We start from the raw sequence: 11,727 nt of genomic DNA on the forward strand, positions 1-11,727 counted from the left end.
GACAGTATCCAAAGTTACCTTGTTTACTTTTGGGGAATTTAGCAATGACTAATAACTTCCAACACTATCTTATTTGTTATGGGGAATTTGTAATGATCACACACATAGTTATAAGTATCATATTTATTCACAAAAAAATGGCTGGCGAAGAATAAGATGGTTTTGCACTTACACAAATATGAAAGAGGCCATGGCTAGTTTGTACATCTGACCAAGGCTACACACCCCAGGTTGTCTAGACCACATGCTTTCAACATGAAGCAATAGAGTGGTAAAGATAGGTGGACACAAGCCTCATATGGCGTTCTGGGGTTGGTATTGAAACCAAGCAAAACTGAAAGGAGAATTAGAAGATGAAAAGTTCACGTGCAAATCATTGAGGTTCAATGTCCAATTCTCATGGGAGCAAGAGGTGAGCAAGACCCATAAAATAAGGAATGTAAATAAAAGTGAAAGGGTTGGCACACAGTGGTTATTTGTCTTAGAATGACAGAATCATGGACTTGTAGAGTTGGAAGGGACCCTGAGGATCATCTAGTCCAACCCCTTGCAACACAGGAATATGCAGCTATCCCTTGGTGTTATCAGCACCACGCTCTAACCAACTGAGCTATCCAGCCTGAAATAAAATGATCATGAAGAAGCAATTGTGTGGATTTACACCATAATGTGTCGGTACATTTTCTTAGCTAGGTTTAAGGACTAGTCAGGGTTTCACCATTTCCTTCCACATGTCAAAACCACGATCTCCATAGGATTTTGAATTGGTGCCAATTTGAAGTAAGATCATGCTGGTTTGGGGTGCAATCTCATCAACGTCATATGAGAGCTTGTGTAATTTTGGTGAGCTCGCACCAGAAATTGGGGCCATCTGACCCAAAATGGGCACTAATGTCAGTGCTGCTTCTCCACTGGTGGCAGAGGTGGCAGAGTGGCAGTGGAGTGAGAGCATGGCACTTCCTGTTTCACCTCAAACAGTAAAATGGGATTGTGCCGCCTCAGAATACAGGTTTATAGGTACACATATATAGGTACCTAAAAGGAACGTGGGTGGTGCTGTGGTCTAAACCACCGAGTCTCTTCCGCTTGCCGATCAGAAGGTCAGCGGTTTGAATCCCCACAACAGGGTGAGCTCCCGTTGCTCGGTCCCAACTCCTGTCAACCTAGCAGTTCAAAAGCATGCCAAAAAGTGTAAGTATCCATGCACTGCTCTGGTTTCAGTGTTCCGTTGCGCCAGAAGTGGCTTAGTCACGCTGGCCACATAACTCGCAAACTGTCTGCAGACAAACGCCAGCTCCCTCGGCCTGCAAAGCGAGATGAGTGCCACAACCCCAGAGCTGTCTGTGACTGGACTTAACTGTCAGGGGTCCTTTACCTTTTTTTATATAGGTACCTAAACAAATCTAGTAACAACTCCACTACCATCCTGCCCAATATATATGGGGGTGCTGTTGGATTACTTGAGACATTAGTTCCAGTATTATTTACCAGATTGGTTTTTGGTATCCTTATAAATTATTCTTGCCTTTCTTATTCCCATCCTCCATTTTGCAAATGAGAGTTCAGTTCAGACTTAGTGCTATTCATATGTTTTGGACATGGATTTCTGTAAAGAAGCTCCAAGTTTTTCTTTAGGCAAGCATTTGTCTTGCCTTCTATTTAAACGTTTGTAATCTCTCAGTTAAATAGTTTTGCTTTGTGATGTCCTTCTTGTAGTATTATGATCTTAGAGTACCTTTTTGTATTGTTTTTGCATATTGTATTAGAGTGGGGAGGGGAGAGATGGGAGTGAAATCAAACTGCTACCACAAACTATAGCAGATGTTATGAAGAGGCAGGCCAGAAGACAGATTGTAGCACATTGACATAGAGAATTAGATCTGCTATAAAGCGTGGGAGTATTTACTGCTAGACTTCACTTAAGAGCACTGCAGCATATTATAATCACAATCAGACAATGGGCATTCACTAATGCAGGGTCACCGACATGGCCGCTGTAGGCACACATGCATCCACAGAGGCCTTTCCTGCTGCCCACAGGGACCTCTCCACACTCCTGCTGATATCAGTCTTGAAAAAGGTTTTGGTGTGTGCTTGGTTTGAGCATGTGTGTGGTTCTAAAGTGCCTATAAGCCCAAAAAGCTTGGTGATGCAGCCTGACATGGAGTTCTCTCCACAAGCATTTGGTTACCATAGATTTGCATATTAATTTTAGGTGCCCCTCCTCCAAGCAAGAGTTGTCACAGTTTCAAGTCTTACAGTATTCAGTCGTACCTTGGATTTTCAACAACTTAGTTCACAAACAATTCGGAATGCAAACGTCGCCAAGTCACGCCTTGGTTTCTGAGCATTTTGGAAGTCGAATGGACTTCCAGAACACATTCTGTTCAAAAACCAAGGTACAACTGTATAGAAAATGAATTGTTCATTCTTCCAGCCTGAGGTATGCTCAGGGATTGACAGGGATGATAGACTCATTTTGAAGTACTGTGACCCAGTCAGGGGCGACCCATCCTATTTCACCACCTGAAGCAAAACAGGCCTTCACACGCCTGCCACCAGCTACTGCCTCTGCCGGCCTCGCTTACTGGGGTTGGGCAGGTGTGTCTTCCAGGTTCTAGTGAGATCTTGCAAGAACTCCACAAGGTCATGGGGAGGACTCCAGAAGTCACCACAGCCACTTCTCTTCACTTCTCTGGTGGGATGTGTGTGCCCATGGAGGTGCCTCTTGGATTCCGCCTCTTGAGGTGGCTGCTTCAGTCTGCCTCATGGATCGGCTGGCTTTGAACCCAGTTGTAGGTGGAATGCTCCCAAGGCACAAACAGCAGCTTGTACTCCATCCATTAAGGCCAACCCTTTAAAGCTGATTCATAGCAATTTGTGCTGTGTCCATTAAAGCTGCCCAGTGTTACCTTTTGTTGTAGCTCTTGGCTCAGTGAGGATTGGCTCAGTGAGGATTGGCTCAGTGAGCCAAGTGAGGATTCCCAGGTAAGATCCTCCCTCTATTGTGTGGGCAGGTAATCCCTCCCCTACCTGGCCTGGTCTCCTTGGCAACGCTTCCCCCAGGTGGGATTGGACAACTGACTGAGGTAGGTGGAGACCTTCAGGTATCCCACCTGAGGGAAGGCAAAGCCAAGCCTATGCTGTTGGAGCCGCTCCAGATCTAGGGGCTGCACACGTCCACGCAAAGGGCGCCCCCCGTTTTAAGCGGGGAGCGGTCATTGTTGTAGCTCTTGGCTCAGTTTTGAAAGTAGACTAAAACATTGGCCAGAACAATGACTGTGCTATTGAGCTACATCAGATACTACTGTGATATATTGGTGAGTCTGGTTATCATCAATTCATTTACTGGAAAAATCCTTCTTAATGCCATTTTTCCTATGCACCAAATCTTTCTTTTTCTAAAACTATATTTCTCTACCATTGTGTCAATTTAATAGCAATTGTCATTAAGTGATTTTTTACATTTAGCATCAATTGAAAATTACAGATTTCCTGCTCCAAACAGCAATTAATGTCAATTATTCAACACAGTGCCATGCAGTGCTACAGATTTTTCCATTTTCCACTTAACTTCACTATGTATATGTCACATTTGGCACTTTTTCAAATCTTTGAAAGAAGTTCCAGAATGGACTTGAGGTGGTAATAGCTCTTTAGGATATTAAATATATGGCGCTAGTCACATTAGAGGAGTAGATTTATGCAGGAAAAGCAGAGCAGAAACTAAAGAGGTTGGGTGGGCATCCTTTTATATATTTTTTTTAAAAATCACATTTTAGAGGCAAAATTTGTTTATGTTTACGTTATATGCCATCTGAGAGCCCAGCCAGGACCCTCTTGCTGATTTTAGCAAGAGAAAATTCAGAATAGTGGTCTTACTCCTGAAAAACTGTTACATATATATAATCAGCCAATGCCAGGGGCACTATGTCTCTGAATACCAGTTGCTGGGGAGAATGCTGTTGTACTTAGATCCTGCTTGCAAGCTTCGCATAGGCATCTGGTTGGCCACTGTGAGAACAGGATGCTAGATAGATGGACGTAGCAGGGTTCTTCTTATATGCTTCTGATAAGCACATTAGCCTACTCCTAAAAATGTATAGAATTAATATGACTGCGTCAATCAAAGCATTCTTTCAATTCAGAATATTGGATGGAATACCAAACAACTGTGACTTCAGTCGTGAATGACAGGTAGTGGACATTGCAAAATTGTCTCAAGGCCGCTGTCAGGCATGCTCTACTTAACTAGATTGATACTGGTTTGACCTGACATGATCGCTATTGTGCTCTGAGGTGCCTTGTATTGTGTCATACTATTGATCTTGTTAGTGCATATTCGCAAATACATGTGTCAGTGATTACACAGGTACAAGAGTAAGATGTGTTTGGGTCCTGAGCCAAGAATGGTGGTGAACCAATAGAAGCACTGGAGCTTTCTGGAGGTGGGGGTAACTGAACAATTTATAAAAAGATTATGTACAGATCAGTCCAGAAATTGCATGGTTAACTCTAAGAGGAAGTAAACATAAATATGAAGATGGGGACAGAGGGGGAAAGGTTTGTGAGCTAACTTACCCTGACTGTACCCTTTGATGAATTGAGCAAAATGTCAATTTTAGATAGTCTCCTAAGTGTACATTATTGGAAGAAAAGCAATCTAATCAACAATAGTACAGTATCAGTATCCCACAAAAGCTTTTAGAACAATGGATATAAGATTTATTAATTCATTTGCCTCAACGTCCATTTTTATTAAAATTATGAACATAATTAGTGTTATCTAATCAATTTAAAAAGTCATCTCTATTGTAGTAATGTATAGCATCAGTGGTATTCAATCTATTGTTAGTTTTTATGTAGATGGGACATAATTTTTTATTTAATTAGATGGTATTTATTTATTTATTTATTTATTTATTTATTTAGATTCCATCCCTTTCTCCATGGAGCTGAAGGCACTAAATTTTGGGTTCCCAGGTGGAATAGTTGCATGAATCATGTACCTTCAGCCCATGCCTTGATTTGAAACATATCACTAGTAGAGAAAGCACTCACAGACTGTCTGGAGGAGTTCCTTTGCCTTGTGGTTTCACCTTAGGGACTCATTTTTATTGGGCTAAGCTTCTGTACTACTAAAAGAGTGAAAACATCTTGCTTGGAAACATTCTTACTGCAATGACAAAGCCTCAGAATCATTTCTTTTTTGTGGCTAAAATCCAAGACCATAATCCATGAATGGTACTGAAACTTAGTCTTTCCTTTTTGTGATAAAGCTTGCTGAGCCACTATACAAATAAACACATACAGTTTTAAATGAATAAATCATGCAAATACATGCTAATGTATACTAAGGAGAATGAAGAAAGGAGATTACCATTTTTTCCTGCACTTTCAAAATATGTGAGCGATATTTGCTTTCGAAAGAACAAACTCATTTAGACAGAGTTTATACAGAGCCAAACAAACACGAATCAGCAGTGAAAGCTAATTTTATGTTCAGCAAAGAAGGAAGATGTGCTTCCTGTGTCAATAGGCAAAAACCAATTAAATTAGGCAAACTTGAAAACATGGAAACAAAAAATATGTTCTAGTACATAAAAGAAGTTTAGGAGCTTCATTCTGCTTTCACATAGTGAGCTGGAGGGGCTTTTGTGAGAATGATGAAGGTGGGATCATCATGGGAAGTAAGATGATAGCAGGATGTAGTACACTATTCCAGTTTTGAACCAAAATCAAGAATGCAATCCCATACCTACTTATCTGCAACTCAGTCCTGTTAAATGGAATAGGATCTGTTTCTGAGAAAATATGCATAGGGTTGCATTTATGCTTTCTGGAGTTATTTGAAGCTAGAAGATCTAGAAGATCTGGAAAATCTGGAAAATAGCTGGATCTCCTGATAATTCTGTGGTAGTGGGTGGGCACAGACTGTTGAATGGCTGACCTAGTTGAAGTTATTAATAGTGAATTCTGTGGAAATAGTAACAGGCCAATGCTTCAAAAAAATTAAGATTACAGTTGGTAGTGTCTTTTGACATCAGCAAATTAGCTTCGCCCCTGAAAGACATAATACTTCACTGAAGTATAGCAGAGGTCTGACTATTCCTCTTGTAAATAATTATTACATTCAAACTAGTTACTGTGTTTTGTAGAAAGAACATACATAAATTTTGCTTTTGAAATTTGAATATACCACAACTTTATCAGCAGTCAAGTGGGACATCCAAAATAATTAGATAATCAGAATTTTTAGTATACTGGAGTGGTCATACTTTAATGGCTCTTATTATGGTGTTAGATACAATGGTTGTCCTGCAAGCATTCTTTTAAATCCTGTTATCATGCAAATTTGCAAAGATTCAGTTAAGCCCAGATTCAGAGGATCAAGTTATAGAACTGTGAGGGCCACTCACTAGAACAATAAACTATTTGAAAATAATCTCCATTTAGCAGCCACCAAAGCTGACATTTCATTACCTATTTTTATCCCAAACTATCAAGCCATGAATCATTTCTCTTGCATATCAAACTTTTAACATCAGAAATACAAAAATATGTGTTTTTTGCAATGCAAACAAATTCAAAAGATGAGTAGTCATCAAACATATCACTACAACAATGCTGCAAATTTAACTGACCATTTTGTGATCTCTAGAGATGTCAGCAGTTATTATAAATGACTTTCTAGTTAATTACCTGTTTGGGAAATGGAGGAGACTGGAGGTTCACAGCTGCTCGACTAAGTAGCTTCCGTGCCCACCTCATTCCATTGAATATGATAAATAATATATTGTCTACCACCCAGGCTGCCAGACAGTGGCTCAGTCAAACCCCTTTGAGATCTTGTTCTGTCTACCATGTGTGAGAATAGAAGCAGAATTGGATGGTGTTTAATCTTGGTGGTCTCAATCCCATATGGAAGACAGCAGTGATTTATACAGCAGCTCCTTAGGTTTCTCTCAAAAGCAACAGCTTTAGAAACAGGGAGATATTAAGTCAAAAGATGTTTTAATTTAAAATGTTTCAATATACAGTGTAATGATATCTCAATATCATTTCAGCTTTTAGAATTTTCTTCAGAAAAGGGAATGAGTGGGAAGAGAAAGGAAGGAAGGAAGGAAGGAAGGAAGGAAGGAAGGAAGGAAGGAAGGAAGGGGAAAATATCAGCAAACTAATTTAGGTGAATTATGCAATTGCAGTGCAATGTCCTGCACTACAATCCTATGCACATTTGTTTAGAATTTAGTTCCACTATGTTCAATGGGGCTTAAAGGGTAAAGGTAAAGGGACCCCTGACCATTAGGTCCAGTTGTGGACAACTCAGGTTGTGGCGCTCATCTCGCTTTATTGTCCAAGGGAGACAGTGTACAGCTTCCAGGTCATGTGGCCAGCATGACTAAGCCGCTTCTGGCAAACCAGAGCAGCGCACGGAAATGCCGTTTACCTTCCCACCAGAGTGGTACCTATTTATCTACTTGCACGTGCTTTCAAGCTGCTAGGTGGGCAGGAGCAGGGACCGAACAATGGGAGCTCACCCCGTCGTGGGGATTCGAACCGCCGACCTTCTGATCGGCAAGTCCTAGGCTCTGTGGTTTAACCCACAGCGCCACCTGCGTCCCACTCAATGGGGCTTACTTCCTAGTAAATGTGTATAGCAGCTGTCCCCAGTATTGTGCCATGTATATGTTTTAGACTCCAACTCCCATCAACCCCAGCTAGCATGGACAATGGGCAAGGATATTGGGGACTGGAATCCAAAACATACAGAGGGAACTAACAATGAGCTTACCATAGAGAGAATGTTGGAAGCTTGATGCCAGGGTGTACTTTGTCCAGGAGCAATGATAAGAAAACAAGGAGAGGACAATAGCACTATGTCTGATATCCTTCTGCATCTTGGGCTTTTCATACTGTGCACATTATTCTTCCTATCATGCAGCTGTAGTGAATGAATAGTGAGAATTACCTGAAATACTGATTCAAAGATTCAGCACAAACCCTATTTTTATGCAAAAACTCAGTGTTCAGTTGCTCGGCTAAAACAGAATCTCTGCTGGAATCTACTCGGGAATATTTATATTGCATTTTATTATGGAGCCAAGACTACAGAGTTGTAGCATTTGAATTATGCTCCACCTGCTACTGTGAAATTTACAGATAAATTCTTATTAGTCAACTCATCTCTGCTCCTTTTGGGTATGGAAGCCAAAAATAGCTTATTTATGTATTTAGCTTTTAATGGCAAATGTAAGATTTTTAGCTAGGTTGACAACACTGCCCTCCAAGTTCATAAATATTTGTCTCCTCAACAGCAGCATTTATCTCGCATAGGCACACAGACCAGTTTTGCTTCTGACAAGTTTCTTGTTTATTTATTACCCTAATAACAAATAGACTGTCAGGTTTGCTGGGCCTCAAAGATGAACTAAATCTGCTGACACAACTGATTGGGAAAGGCTGTAAATTTCATTTTAAAATTGTGCAATAGCTTACCTCCAAGGGAAAGTTGTGGAGATCACAATTCTTCTAGTGATCCACATATTAGTAACAATGCTCTAAAAATGCTTTCCCTCACACAGGGGCGTGGCTGGATGTGATGATATGGTAAACCTAATCTCACACACTTTTTATTGTACACACAAGCATGCACCAATGCTGAGAGGCCATGATTACAGAATTTAATGGATTCTGTGAACTAAATACATCTTTGCTATGGGACTACAGTAGGATACTGGTTGTATGTTACGAAAGTCCCCCTCCCCTATATAGTTAGCTGAAGTGTACTGGGTAATTCATAAACTGCTTTTCCTGATGTAGGATGCTTCTGCAACCCAGACAAATCCAGAAAAGGTGTTCAGGCAAACATAGTTTTATTTAAATGATTTTTCAGACCGTCATTGAGGTTAAGCCAAATACCACTTTCACAGGATAATTCATCTTCAATGAAAGGGGATTATTGGTCGTTTTCAGGGTAACAGGTGAATTCAAAGAACTGTGGGGGGCGGCTTACCTTAAAGATGAGGCAACTAAGGACTTTTACACATACAGAGAGAGGGGGGGGGGAGAGACAGACAGACAGACAGACAGACAGACACAGACAGAAAGACACAGGCACAGACACAGTCTTTGCTGCCACTTCAGGCAACAGCTTGGCTGACACAACAAACCAAAGGCATTCCCTTCATAATTTGGGACAGAGTCCCATGTGAATGATGCCATGTCATGATGCAGTGGTGTTCTAAGGGACTTTCTTGCTGGGAAAAGATGACTACCTTGAAAGATTAATCTATCTTCATTGCACGGCTTCACTCTTCCTCCAAAAGCAATGACAAGCAATGACAATGTCCAAGCCACATACTTTGGCCCAGTATTCGTAGAAACAGGCATATAAAATGAAGCTGACCGTAATTTTCCATGGTTTCCTAAACAGGTATTGGAAAAGGGAGAGAGAGAGAGAGATTGAGAGAGGGAGAAGCACTCCAGATTTTGGGGGGTATCAAATCCAATGTGCTAGTTTTACATGTGGTGGTTTTCTTAATATCTCTGTATATGGGAAAGAATCAACACATGGGATGCCCCCAGTTCCAGCCTAAACTGGTGCAGCCCAGTAAATGTTGCACTATGGGACTCATCTGATAGCGTCGATTCTGCATCTCATAGACTAGCTGACTAATGACTCCATCACCTGTCAGCAGAGCAAAAACAGAACTAATTAGAGCTCTTACCTGAAGGTGCTCAATCCTGCAGAGACTTTTTGAGTTGGTGCAGATGCCAGGGAGAATTCAAAGCTCTTTCATCCTCCAGGACAATGGCACTGTTAATTCACTGTGTTAATTCATGTGATCAGGAATGGGAAACATGGAAGGAAGGTTGGTGAAGAGCATGTATAGAACTTCCCACCAACTGCCCCTTGTTGACAAGGAGAGGAAGGTCCCTAATGTGACTGAATTCAGAGAAGCTACAAAGCCTGGCATTCTCCAGGCCAAAGGCCAGGGCAGTACTTAGTCAGATCACCCTAGTACACTCTAGAAGGCATGCCATGCCACAACTGCCTCACCATACCATCGGATTGTCTTACAATTTATTTGAGCAAAAGTCAATCCTTCTGCCTGTGTTTGATTTGAAATTGCTTCAGAAAAGACTTCAAATCTCCCCACCCCCACTCTGTGAAACAATTTGTGTTAGATTTCTCTGTACTGCTGTGCGTTTTAAGAAATGAAATCAATAGTGTCTAGGCAACTGGCATGTCCTGGCTCTTGGTTATCATACTGTTCACAGCTGCTTCAAAATTATCTTATGTGAGGTGGCAGCCATCTTATCAGTTGTGCTGAAGATCTGACTAGAGACTTCTAGCATAAGTGGAGCTGGACTGTAACAATCTGCCTCTACCTCTTTACAGGGAGGATAAGTAATGCATAATGAACATCTACTTGCCCCTTTGTTAAACCTCCTGTGGTCTCCAGTGTTATACTTAGATTGTAGACACCTTGAAATGTGTATATATTTTAGCTGGATTTTCAAAATTGATGCCAACATGAGGCTTTTGGAGTAAGTCATATGATGATATTTGACTGAATTATATTCAGGGTAGACCCATTGAAATTAGTCTACTTACATAATATCAGTAGGTCTGCTCTGAGTATGACTTTGTTGGATACCACCCATAAGGACTAAAATCCACATCTGTTCCTGATGTTTCGGGAACGAATAATATAATCTCACCCAAACTTCATACACCTCATGAGCAGGGAGCTTCATTCCCTCCCCAAGCCCAAGCAATGCAAAAGAGAATCTCTGTTGGGAAGAATAGGAAAACAACAGCTGCTATGTGACCTGTTTTACAGTTTCCCCTTGTAAAACAAATCCTTGATATTAACCTGTGTCCTATGAGCATTGTTGGCTGCCCACTCTCCACCTTAGAGCAGATTTATGCCACAAGGTGCCATAGGAAGGCACTGGACATAGTAAAAGATCCATCGCATCCTGGTCACTGTCTCTTCGAGCTCCTGCCGTCGGGATGGAGATACAGGATGATGAAGACAAGAACGAGCCGTCTCAAGAACAGCTTCTTCTCCAGAGCGATCTCGGCCCTGAATGGGAAACCTGGACTTTGAAAGTCATCTAATCTTCCTTGCTGTATTATACTGTATTGTTTTAATTAGTGTTTTTATAGTTGTTCTGATTTTGTGTGGAGTGCCCTACCTGGGTGGATGGAGCAGCCAAGTAATTTTCGTTGTCCCCGAGAGGGGGCAATGACAATAAAGATTATTATTATTATTATTATTATTATTATTATTATTATTATAATATTTTTATTTACTTACTTATATTTTTTGTAAATCTATCCCGCCATTCCAGTGCCAATACACCACTCAGGCTGGATCCTAACAATAAAAATATAATAATTGGTACTATTAGTATTAGTATTATTTACTAGTATTCACCCTAAAGTCCTAACATAGCACTTTAAGCACAACATAGCAATATAAAATATATTTTAAAAACAGTCTAAAACAAATCGCAAGAATATGCATCTCAAGTGTCAAAGGCCAGATTAAAGAAGTGTGTCTTCAGAATTTGACAATAAATGTATAGTGAAGGTGTCAGATTGTTTGAGAACAAATCCAGAATATATTTGTATCACAAGGAGTAAGAAGTGATACTCTGCAGTTAACTCCTTTGGGTGCCCTCAAATGTACTCAGTCACAGGCCTTACTTAGA

This window comes from Podarcis erhardii (genome assembly GCF_964252035.2).
Source record: "Podarcis erhardii genome assembly, chromosome: 6".
Taxonomy (NCBI): domain Eukaryota; kingdom Metazoa; phylum Chordata; class Lepidosauria; order Squamata; family Lacertidae; genus Podarcis; species Podarcis erhardii.